The following is a 13125-nucleotide window of genomic DNA, read 5'->3' on the forward strand; positions in this document are numbered from 1 at the left end:
TCCTAGTGGAATGTGACAGAAAGATAAATTCATGCCAATTCTGCCTTCTATTCATAGGGACCTCATTCCATTTTTAATGCAAAGTATTTTATTCCTTGACCCAGTGGGAAGAAGCATCTGAAATCACTAATATTTGACAAAGTCCAGACAGGTATAACAGCAAACAACATTCCAGGCAATATTGTGGTGTTTCCTGCTTATTTTCCATGATGGAAATAAAAAAGAAAAGTGAGAAGAGGAAGGAGAAAAGTCCTTCACAAAGGAATGCTGATCTCAAAGTCATGTGGTCTTTTCTGATGCATAGAGATGGGAAAATGAGGCGGAAATTAAGTGACTTGCCAAAGTGTAAGGTGTGATCCAGAACCAAGCAAGAAGCATAATGTGCCAAGTGGGAGGTATGCCTGTTTAATTATGGCAGTAGTATAACATCTGTGTTGCTAATGCCAGATTTCTTTACTGGGAAGGGATAGGCCCTGCTTTAATTAGGACCTATTACCCAATACTTTTAATTCTCTCTTTCTTCAGTGATAAACAAATTTTTATTTCAACATTTTTCATACTAACACTAGGATTTATTTATTTTTTAAAAAAATACTATTTTGTAACACTTTTGTTACCTTGGGAACTGAGGCAGTTTCAGCCAGGCGCTCATGGGCTGGGACAACGCAGCTTGTTTGCGCAGTTCAGCTGGGAATTGGGAAGGTTGTTCCTCCTTCCCAGCTGAGAAAGCCCCAGTGCTCCCCCCGCTTATGGGTGAGTGGGCAACCACTAACCATGCACCCTTCAGCTAAGCAGCTTAACGGAGCCCCCATTCTGCCGCCGGCTCATGGGAGACAGCCCTGGGCTGGGAGCTCCTTTAACTGCTCAGCTGAGGTAAGGACAGCTGCACACTCCTCAGTTGAGCATTTTAAAGATGCAGAGGGAGGAACAAGCTGTACCAGTACCTCATACTGCTCCTGAGCGATATAGCGTTATATCGCCCAGGCCTAGTATGTAAGAGAAATGGTACTGTACGTCTCACAGATCATTTGCCTGTTTCTTCTATCTGTCTTAATGACCTAGCACCCCAAGAGCAAAATGGCTGAGAGATGTATATGTAGTCAGTCTCACATGATTATGGTATTCTCCAATTCTCATGCAGCTGGGAGGAGCCTTTGGTCAGTTATATGCACATAGCTCAGCTTTGGAGTCCGTTATAGTTTCTGCTTATAGCATGCTTATTCCAGGACAGCTGCTACTCACCTCTACCTGCTATAGAAATGGCACATGAAAAGACGTCCTTGTTGCCCACTGAAGACAATTTCCTGGCATTTGTCAAGGAGGAACACAGACAACAAAAAGATGACTTATCTACTGTACCATGTCAAGTATGCCCTTTCTTGTTTTCTTTTCTGCTTCTCTCAGTTGCTACTTTCCATATCTATGTTACATGGAACAAATTTATGGTTATATTGTGCCATTTCACAGCATTGATTCAGCCCCCAATTGGCACTGATGTTTACAGCCAGTAAGGACACAGCAAGACAACAGCAATGTTACAATTATGGATGTGTTGCCTTTGCTCTGGTGGTGGGGGGGTGGGAAGAAGGACACACACTAGAAATAAACCCACATGATCACCTTTTCCTGTGAACAAAACTGCCCCTCTCCAGAACAAATGCTGTAGCTTATGAGCTATCTTTCATTTTATATGTACAGATAAGCTTCACAGAAAGAAGCTGATGGAAGGAAACCGAAGAAACCAAAGTAGAGCACTCAATGGGATGAAAAACCACTAGTATTCTGGGTGATGCAGTAATCAAGAAGAAGAAGAATTATCTTGCAGACCATCATCAAAAGCCATCTTCTTTCTTTTGGCATTCTGAGAACCATTGAGGTACTTTAAAAAACAACAACTCCTCACCAAAAACAACCTTAGGATATATTCACCACTAGCTGAAAAGGAACAGGAAAGTCAGTGTTCCATCTGGACAGCAGTAGCAAAAACTGACTTCACTTGCTGTGCTTGTTTAAGGAACAGTCGCTGTGGTGGAACTGGCAGGGTGCCCATGAGTCAGGGGGTCACCTGGCAAATCCACAAGAAAACACATTAGCACAAAGTGGCTGTTTGAGCAGGCGTAATCAAAAACTCTCCAATGCAGGAAATGAAAGAGAAGGAGGCTCACCTCCAAGCTCCCAACAAAAGGCCACTTTGCCAACTCTTCCCATTTTGAACAGAGTTTCATTGCCAGATAATTCTATGAGTGTTAGGGCCTCCTTTTTTTGTTTTGTTTTGTTAACAGTGAATTCTTTTTCCATTCTCTTTGCTTGTACCAGTTTCAGTCAAGGAAAAGAGCAGTGTTCAGTTGGAAGGAGAGTAATTTCAGCAAACCTATTTAAGCAAGTACCACTGAAATCCATCTGCAAGACAGGCAGATTCTATCATTTCCCCAGAAATCTATTTATATTTTATAAAAAGAACTTATGCAACCTTTATATCATGGAGCACTAATTAGTAGAAGCTAAGAAGTAGGTCTGTTTTATTTTTAAAGAGTGGAGGCATACTCTTCTTTGAAGCAGGTATATATAAATTGTAAATCTGTATTATTATTATTTTCAAATTCATACTGTTATTAAGTTATGCCCTTAGTTTTAGAAGTTCACTTTGATTTGCCCAATCATATTTATTGTGCACTAAAAGTTTAATGGAAGATCCAAAAGACAGACCTTTGTACCCTTTCACACTGCTTTGACAAAAGTTTAAAGCTTTTTGTACTCTTTAAAAGGAAGGGGATTATCTTGGTCACTTTTTTTCACGTTTTCTCCCCATGAAGATACTAAGAACGAGGAGGAAATGACACTGTGAGCCTCTCTGTGCAGTCTCATTACTTCTCTGTAAAAAATACAGCTGCTCCACATGATTCCTTACCACTAACTCTCAACTATTTACATTTATATGCCACTCTTAGTTACCAAAGTAGCTTACAACAGATTATAAACAAAAGCAAATCAATGAAGCAATAAAACAAGTGAGAGACAAAATACAAAACCCGAAAAATTGCAAATGCCTGGTAAAAATAAGGCTTTAAGTGCCCTTCTAAACAGTCAATAGTCATTTCCATGGGGCATATAGCAGATCCAGGATAGGACTTTCTTTGGGAAAATGTTATCTAGGGGCCATCATGACAAGCATCCATCAAGTGCTTGTGTACAAGAAGGAGTGATAGAACAATTAGCAATGAGGAATACATAGTACTAGCAGTGCACCTGTGCTATTTGGCTTTTCCATTCACTTACAATACATGTGTTCAGATCATGCTTTCACCATTTGGTCAACTAACTCATCAGTCAGATTAGAAAGATGCCTGCAATTAATTGAACTGAAGGTTTTGTTTTTTAAAACTGTTTTAAACTTAAGTACCTACAAAAACCAGAGCTGATAAGTGCCATAGTGTCACAGGGGAACTTCTTTCCCTCAGAAGTAGATGCCTGTTTCAACACATGCAGCAAAATATATACACCTGAGAGGTCTAAAAGAGCAATCTTTTCATATGTTAGTTACTTGGTACTCCAATTGCTACTAAGGATGATAACAAAAGCATTTTGTCAACATTTTATAGGACATAGCTTCTAAGGACTTTACCCAGCTATGTTTCCTTCAGGCAGCATCATAACGAAATATTTTAAGCTCCAGTGGCCTATTTGGATGTGTATGAATATGTAGTATAATGTACTTCACCCTGCAGGTAATTCTCCTGAAACTCAATTCACTGTTATGAGCTTAAAGACGAAAATGATTTATAACAATGAACTGGCTCCATTTTAAACTCTAGGGAGCAAGTAAGTTTAGGAAAAGAGGAACTGTTTAAACCTCTTTGATCTGAATTTTTGTCTAGAATGTAAAAAAAATAAGGAAAAGATTAACATTATCTTTATGCATTATGATATAATATGCACAAATGTATCCTTTTGAATACATTTTAAAGTACAAGCTTTGTTGGTTTTTGTTCTCTGCAATTGTTGAGGCTACATTGCAAGAAGAAGCAAGAAAAAGAAAAAAAGATAAGCTCCTTTGGGGGTTTTTTTGGGGGGGGGTTAATTTCTTAGCATGCTGGAACTCCAAAGAAACTGGACTTTTTATCATAGAAATATTGGGAAGGAAATACCATGGGAATAGCTCCATGTTAAATATGTAAAAATTGTTAAATAAGCAGAAGCATTTACATGCTGGTGACAGCAGATGGACAAGTCTATTGCCAGTATTGAAAAAAAACAGGACAGGGAATAGGGAATGTTTTCCTAAAGGACACCTAGAAACTTGGAGAGATTTCAGTCCACGTAGAACAGGGGCACAAAACCTGTTTTTACTAAAGATCATATTGTGGAAATAAATCATTCATTCATTCTTTCACCACCCTTTTTCCCTGATGGAATTTAAGGTGGCTTACAAAAAAATAAATAAAAAAGAATTGCTAAAAACACAGAAAAAACTATCATTAAAAACAACCAAACATTAATAGAATTAAAACTATATAGATATATAAAATCTATTTAAAACATACAAATAATTACAATGAAAACAGCACTGCACCAGCCCTTTCATAAAAAGCAGTCAGTTCCCCAAAGCCTGCTGAAAGAAGATTGGTCTTCACCTGCCGGCGGAAGGACAATGAGGGAGCCAGTCTAGCTTCTCCAAGGAGGAAGTTTCAGAGTCTGAGAGCAGCCACCGAGAAAGCCCTTTCCTGTGTCCGCACTAAGTGGACCTGTGAGGGTAGGGAGACCAAGAGAAGGGCCTCCTCTGAAGATCTCAAAACCCAGTCAGGTTCATATGAGGAAATACGGTCTTTCAGATAGCTTGGGCCTAAGCCATGTAAGGGCTTTATAGGTCATAACCAGCAGAAACAGAAAGGTAACTAGTGGAGCTTTTTCTAATAAGGGAGTTGTTTGCTCCCTGTAACCAGCCCCAGTAAGCACTCTGGCTGCAGCTCTTTGAGCCAGTTGAAGTTTATGAGTGCTTTTCAAAGGAAGCCCCATGTAGAGCACGTTGCAGGGGCCATTGCTTTACTAGTCTTAAACATCATTGGTTGTGTTATATAACCTGTGAAGAATGCAAAGTTAAAGCTTTGGCAGAGTTGGACTTCAGTGCATGTCTGATTTTATCAGGTGGGATAGAAATTGCAAGCTTGAAGAACTCTCGAAGGAAGGGCCTTTTGTTATAGGAGTCACCCTCTCTGGCAATCCGTCCGTCAGCATGTGCATTTAGTGAGCTTCAAGGACACAGTGCAGGCTTTTGTGCTCCTTTACGTGGGACCACGGCCAGGGGCTTTAGTCCCATCAATGAGTGTATGGGTGGGTAGTGACTGTGCTGGAAAGAGGGGAGTTGTTTGGCCCATGGCAGCTGCTGTCTTTAGCTCATTTTGATTCCTGGAAAAAATCCCAGGCAGCACAGTGCAAGGAGCAGCAACTATAAACTCTATTAAAAGAAAGGGGAAAAAAACCTGAGTACGTAAGTGGAAATGTACTTTATCTAGAAGCTGAACCACATATTTCAGCTTCTAGGGTTAAATGAGGTATAATGTCAGCTGTCTAAATGTTTATTTGCTAATAGAATTTTCTATATGGATTGACTGAACCTCCAAGAAAATGTAATTTGGAATCTCACCCCCCCTCCCTATTATCCAATATATATTACTCTTCCAATTTCTTAATTTACCTGGATTTTTAATGCAGGGAGGTGGCATGGGCACAGATATTTTGGATTTACAAATCGTTTTATAGATACTTTTTGCCCCTTAAAAGGGTCCCCCAAGTGGCTCCCATACATAATATGAATAACAGCTGTACTATAGATGCTCAAAAGCATACTAATAACTAAATGAATCCAAAAATAGCCTGAGACTGGCCCTTGCCTTAAGCCTGTGGTGCAGTAGTGGCAGCAGCACTGATCCTTCCTACACTGCCAGGAATATGCACCATACATTTAAAGCACCCCCTGAATCCTGGGACCTGTAGTTTATTCCTCACAGATCTGCAAGTCTGAGCACCCTTAACAAACTACAGTTCCCAGGATTCTTGGGGAAGGGATGTGGCTTAAATGTATGGTGTGTGCACAGCCCATGTGAGAAGAGTATTTTTCCTATGCTCGGGGGCGAGTCCCTGAGTGAACTCCTGCTGCATGGTCATGGGATTCCCATGTCACCTGACTGCATGGGAAGGAATGGCACTGCTGCAACTCCTACGGTGACAGAGTAATGCAAGAGAAGCCAGCCCTGGTGCCATCCTGAGTAATCCATTCACACACCCATCAGCTGATTATTTTGCTCAATTTTGCATATCTTTCTGCATTCCAGGAGCAGAACCTACCAAAATGTATTCTACAGCAAAAAATCAATCAATCATAGAATCAGAGCAAAATGCAGGCTTTAATCCATATAGCCAGTGGCGTAGCGTGGGTTGTCAGCAAGGCAAGTAATTTGCGCCCCCTAACCCCTGGATTTTAGCACTCGAGTGCGAGCGCGCCCCCCAGATGTTGCGGCTGCCCCCCCTGCACCCCCCACGCTACACCACTGGGGCTGGGGGCGAGCGAAGGAGCCAAGGACCCCCCCTTAAGGCTCAGCAGGAATTTATTAAATTTATTATTTGCGGAGCCCCCGTGGGCCGAGGCAGCCGAAGCCCCCTCCCCCCGGGCGCCTCCCCGGACCCTCCTCTCCTTGGGCTGCAGGTGGAGCCCGCGCTCCGAGGCGCTCCAGATCCGGGCTTGGCGAGCGCCTCTCCTCCCCCCAGCCTGGTCCGGGGGCTTCCAGCCACGCTCCGTCCTCGCCCGACCCCCCCCCCCGCGGCTGAGACTTGCGCTGAGAGCTGGAGCCAGCGGCGCCCCCTTCCGCTGGGAGACCCTCGCTCGCCCGCCGGCTTCCTCTCAGAGGGTTTTGGGGAGAGCAGGGCGCAGCGAGGCCCCTCGGAGCTCTCCTCCCTCCCAGTCGGCAGAAGCAGCCGCCGCCTGTGGCTGGGCTGAGGGGATGACGGCGGCGTCCGGGTGCGGAGGCTGCCCGTACCCGGCCAGGCGTTTGTGGCGGCGTCGGCGCTGCTGCAGCGGCTGCTCCTCCTGCGAGCAGTGAGTGGAGCGCAGCCGCAGTGGCGGCGGCGGGGGGCGCGCGCGCGCTAGGGCGCAAGGCTGGCGGTGGCGGTGGCGGCGGGGAGCCCGGTGGAGGAAGGAACTTGTCCCTTCCCTCTGGACTCGCGCCCCCCCAGATGTTGCGCCCGGTGCGGCCGGCACCCCTGGCACCCCCCACGCTATGCCACTGCATATAGCTACTGCAACAAGAGCTAGGTTGTCCACCTAGTAAAACTAATTCGTATTAATGTCTACTTTAATGTCTTAAGGCATTAAACATGTTCAATTTTAATAGTGACCTATCAATACATATTTCATTGCTTTGCATGGCTTCAAAGAATCACAGTCACTATACTTTGTTAAGGGTACTGGGAATTGTAGCTCCATGACAGGGAAACTACAAGTCCCAGGATTCTTTCAGGAAACTAACGTGTTTTAAATGTACATTGGATGTGCTTTAAATGTATGGTGTGGATCTTCCCTTAGTAATTTTAATTACATATTCAGTTAAAAATGTATAAAACAATGGATTACTAAAAGTTGTAAAGAAAAGCAAATTACAAATGGCAGCTGTGTGATTCCCAACACAACTTCTAACATTTCCTTACACTTGCTTTTTTTATATATAACTCTCATGTCCATGCCTAAACAAAATTCAAATGACTAAGCAATGCAGTATGTTTCTGCTGTTCAGCTCCTTCAGAACTGTAAATGCAAACACTTAGCAGAAATCAGTGGTTCTAGTCTCAGTTTTCCCCCACTGCATGTTGCAAAAACTTTACTCACTTTTTCCTTATAACTGCTTCTTATTAATAGATGGTACATGGAAGCTAATGCCCACATTGGTTGTTATCAGCAACTGAATACAAAATGCTACCTAAGCAGCAAATAGACTTTTTACCCATATTTACGAACTTTTAAGGTGCCCATGAACTGGGTCAAACAGCTTTCCATCTTTGCCTATTATGAAAAATTATGAATTGTTTATGTGATTCAAGGTACTCACTAAGAGCTCATCCAGACTTCTGTTTGTCCCTTGATTTCTAGTCACAGGTCTGAGAAGTTCTTCTTTTGTCTTGCCACTTTTCCTGGGAAAACAAATGCCAATCAGGTTTTCTAGGGATTGACATTTGTTCCAATTCAGCAGTAAAGAGCAGGTATTCCTGGGGAAAGCGGCAGGAAAAAACTAAAATCTATCAGACCCGTGACTACAAATCAAGGGAGACACGGAAGAAATCATGGAACAAACATAAGTGTGGATGAGCCAGCACAAGACATAAGAAACTGTCATAAATGTGTACTTTAGGTTATACAGAAACAAAATTAAATGTCTGAAACTGAATTCTCCTTTGCTCAGCTAACTTGCCTTCAGTCCAAAATTTCCAGGGCAGTTTGTATTAAGGACAGTTTAGATTTGGGGGAGGCTGCTTATCAGAATATGTACACACACACACACACACACATGGTTTGCATGTATTCAATCTGCTAAATTCAATCTGCCTTCTTACAGTAATTAAAGCATTAATAGGATTGCTCAGTAGATTAATTCATTAAGTTTAGATTTAGAAGGTAGAGTCTTAGCCAGATCTTAATCAGATTTGTCACCACCGTACTTAAGATAGTTTCCCCAATAATACATTGTTTGTATGTCAAATACCGGTAATCTTAATTGTAACATAGTTTTTATTCATTTCCATCTTTAAACTGTTTAACATGGTTGCATTGAGATATATCTTTGTCTATATTAGAGCATATGTCATGCAACAATTACATAAAATTAAAAATAAAGCAATAATAAACACCCAGATAAACATTTCTGAATATATTAACAAACTTGTGTCAAAGTATATAGTTCAGTCAGTAGAGCATGAGACTCTTATCATCTAATACTATAAACAAATCAAAACCTTAAAAACTTCACACAACATTACACAGACAGACACACACACACTTCAGAATGCACAGGACAAGAGTCAAGGAATAACAGATAATCAGTTATAGTCACTACATTCAAAGACATCTAAGCAATTGGGTCTTTTTCTTATCAGTGCAATTGCCAGCGGGGGGATGACGACGACGACGACGACAAATGCAGCTCTACCTAGAGAGGATTCCACACTGGGGGTGACATCTAAGAGAAGACCATATCTCTTGCCATTGTGAAACAGGCCATGAGCAGGGCCAACACCACTGCTTTTAGTGTATGAGGTGGCAGTATTGGAGAAGGTGATTCTGCAGTCATCTGTGGTTCAAACTATCCAATGCTTCATATACTAACACCTTGAATAGAACCCAGTGCCTCACAGGTAACTAGTGCAATCCTTTCACAATTAGTGTTATAGTCCAACAGCTGAACAGCCACATTCTGCACTTGCAGCAGCATCTAGACCAGTTTTAAGGGCAGTTCTGTGTACAGTGCATTGCAGTAGCATAGTCACAAGGTTACCCAGGCATAGATTTCTGAAGTTAGACTATCCTGGTCCAAAAACAACCATGGCTTGCCATCCCAGCGTTGCCTGGGATGTTTCTGCACGGCATCTCCTAATTCCGATGGAACTGAGAGACACGGCCAAGTAGCATCAGCATACTGATGACACTGTGCTGCAAATCTTCAGATGACACCTCTCAGTGTCATCATACAGATGTTAAATATCATGGGGGAGAGAATGGAACCTGGTGGGATCCAGTAGCACAAGTGCTAGGGACCAAGCAGATGTTCGTGAATGCTATTTTCTAGTAGCAGTCCTACAGGAAAGAATGAAACAACTGTAACATGGTGTCCCTGACTCCCAATCCACAGAGCTGCATCAGCAAGATATGGCATCATCTTCTCCCCAAAATGCAGTCTTCATTCTTCACCTTAATGTGCACATTCAAAATTGACTTTAGTTAAGCTGTTACATTTTACAGAGCTGGACAGCAGCTTCCCTACAAAGAGTCTAAGATAGACAGACAGACAGACAGACAGACAGACAGACAGACAGACAGACACACACACACACACACACACACACACAAACTTATATTCCCATACTAACCCGCCTCTCCCAAAAAAAGCAGAGAGGGAGAGTAGGAGAGAGAGAGCGAGACAGGAAGAAAGGAAGAAAGGAAGAAAGGAAGAAAGGAAGGAAGGAAGGAAGGAAGGAAGGAAGGAAGGAAGAAAGAAAGAAAGAAAGAAAGAAAGAAAGAAAGAAAGAGAAAGGTGGAAGTTAATTTTGTCCATTCCTGTTAATATTTCTGTAAACGTTTTCTCATCTTTAGAATAGTTTTCTTGAAGCACAACAATCAATACTCTGGCTTTGTTTGTAGCTATTCTCTTTTAAATGCTTTTAATCACTGCGGCAAGAAAAAGTAAACAGCAGTGTTCAGCACCCCTCATCATCTCAGTAGCCTATTTTCTGCATGGACAGCTTTGTCCTTTAGTTTCTTCAGCATAGAACCTAATCATGTCGTCCCTAATTGTAAGTGATACATACTCGTACATCTGTTTTCTCTGTAGAGCCTTTTAGAATTCTCTGAAGGGCACAGGAAGGATGTGGGCTCCTTTTTAGATTCAAATGAGGCAAATTAGCCTTACATTGGGTGCCACAAAGTAATGCCTATGTTACATTTAAGCGTGAGAAAGCGGAAGGAAACACACCACACACCATTCCTATGTAGGTTAACAACTTTGCCAAAGTTCATTTTGCCTTCCCGCTCAAACTGATTTTAAAACCTCTGAGGTTTCTTCTTTCTTTCTTTCTTTCTTTCTTTCTTTCTTTCTTTCTTTCCTCAAGGTAAGGAACGGTTGCCAAAGAGACACGGAGGAGAGTAAGAAAAAAGTGCAATAATTATGCAACAAAGAAAGTTAACTATCATTTCACCTGTAGATATTTTTACATGCATTTACACAGAACGTATTTAAATGCAGTGCTCTTGAAACAATTCCACACACTTGGGAATTGAATGGCATTTCATCTGTCTGTGTTGTGAACCCACGTGGTTTCATTTCAGCCCTGGTATTGCATCTCTGTAGGAAGCAAGGTAACTCCATTTGAGGATCTCTCCCTCATTACAGTCGATCAGGTATATGAAGACGAGCAGCAAAGTCAGTCCTCAGGGAATGTGCAGGCGACCTTGGAACGGACAGCTCACGGAAGAACCCCGACCAGACCTAAGAGGAGGCGTGTAGTGGTGATAGGGGATTCCCTACTGAGGGGAACAGAAGCAGTGATCTGTGGGCCTGACAATATGTCTCAGGAAGTGTGCTGTCCCCCCAGGGCTAAGATCCAAGATGTAACTGAACGACTGCAAGGAATCATAAAACCCACTGACAAATACCCCTTCCTCTTGGTTCATATGGGAACCAATGACACTGCAAGCAATAGCCTCCAGAAGATCAAAAGAGATTATGAGGCTCTGGGCAGGAAATTGAAGCAATTAAATGCACAAATTGTCATCTCATCTGTCCTCCCAGTTGAACGACGTGGCCCAGGGAGAGAGGGAAAAATAGTGGAAGTGAACAGCTGGTTTCGCAAATGGTGTAAACAGGAACGGTTTGGATTCTTAGATCACGGACTGCAGTTTCTTGAAGATGGACTTCTGGCAAGTGATGGGCTGCACCTCACAACGGTTGGGAGGAATGTTTTTGCCAAAAATCTCAGAAACCTCATCAGGAGGGCTTTAAACTGACTAATGTGGGGGAGGGAGACAGTGCTCCTGAAGGTAGGAGTCTATCAATTGATGAAGATGATCATCCAAATGTCATGGACCAAATGGAGCAAACAGCACGCAGACCTAGTGGTGGGAGGAAAAAATCCTTAAATAAGAGACACGGGGGAATGATTAATGGACTTCAATGTCTGTACACTAATGCGCAAAGCATGGGAAATAAACAAGATGAGCTTGAGCTCTTGGTACAGCAAACTAAATATGACATAATAGGCATCACTGAAACCTGGTGGGATAAGTCCCACGATTGGAATGTAATAATGGAGGGATACAATCTATTTCAGAGAAACAGACCAGACAAGAAAGGAGGAGGAGTGGCGTTATATGTCAGGGATGTGTATATCTGTGAAGAGATCCAAGATTTAGAACCTCAAAGCCAAAGTGAGAGCATTTGGGTCAAAATTAAGGGAGAGAAGGATAACAGGGACCTCATTGCGGGAGTTTACTATAGATCCCCAAGCCAAACGGAGGACATAGATGATGCCTTCCTGGAACAGATGGCCAAGCATGCAAAAGGAAGGGAGATAGTAGTAATGGGGGACTTCAGTTACCCGGATATTTGTTGGATGTCAAACTCAGCCAAGAGCATAAGGTCAAACAGATTCCTCACTGGCCTTGCAGACAACTTCATTGTCCATAAAGTGGGAGAAGCAACAAGAGGAACAGCCATTTTAGATCTGGTCCTAACCAATGTTGATGACCTGGTTAGTGGGGTAGAAGTGGAAGGATCATTAGGCGCGAGTGATCATGCTCTTCTGAAGTTTACTATACAGCGGAAAGGAGCAGCCAAGCATACTAGGACTCAATTTCTTGACTTTAAGAAAGCCGACTTCATAAAACTTAGGGAAGTGCTGGGTGAGATCCCATGGACAAAAATACTAAAAGGAAAGGGAGTTCATGATGGCTGGGAGTTTGTTAAGAGGGAGATAGTAAAAGCACAACTTCAGGCAATACCAATGAGACGGAAACATGGAAGGTGCCTAAAGAAGCCAGGGTGGCTATCTAAAGAACTTTTAACTGAGTTAAGATTTAAAAAGGATGTGTACAAAAAATGGAAAAGGGGAGAAACCACCAAAGAGGAATTCAAACAAATAGCCAGCATGTGTAGACACAAAGTCAGAAAAGCTAAAGCACAGAATGAACTCAGGCTTGCTAGAGAGGTTAAAAGCAACAAAAAAGGCTTTTATGGGTATGTTCGTAGCAAAAGGAAGAACAAAGAAACAGTGGGGTCACTCAGAGGAGAAGATGGTGAAATGCAAACAGGGGACACAGAAAGGGCTGAACTCCTCAATGCCTTCTTTGCCTCAGTCTTCTCCGAAAAAGAA

The 13125-nt window shown here is 42.5% G+C and overlaps 1 protein-coding gene across 12 annotated transcripts in view; it reads right to left on the minus strand.

The window, feature by feature from the left end:
• Positions 1-13125, minus strand: part of FYN (FYN proto-oncogene, Src family tyrosine kinase) — a 122173-nt gene that overhangs the window by 35528 nt on the left and 73520 nt on the right. For 3 of the 12 annotated variants that reach the window (XM_081857166.1, XM_081857169.1, XM_081857172.1), the window contains one exon: positions 8097-8178. The exons of 8 other annotated variants lie outside the window; for them this stretch is intronic. The gene's annotated coding sequence lies outside the window, so the exon portion shown is untranslated. Of the gene's footprint in view, positions 1-8096; positions 8254-13125 lie in introns of all 12 variants that reach the window. One more of the 12 variants, XM_081857168.1, reaches the window with a different exon arrangement.

This window comes from Podarcis erhardii (assembly GCF_964252035.2).
Source record: "Podarcis erhardii genome assembly, chromosome: 3".
In the NCBI taxonomy this organism is placed as follows: Eukaryota; Metazoa; Chordata; class Lepidosauria; order Squamata; family Lacertidae; genus Podarcis; species Podarcis erhardii.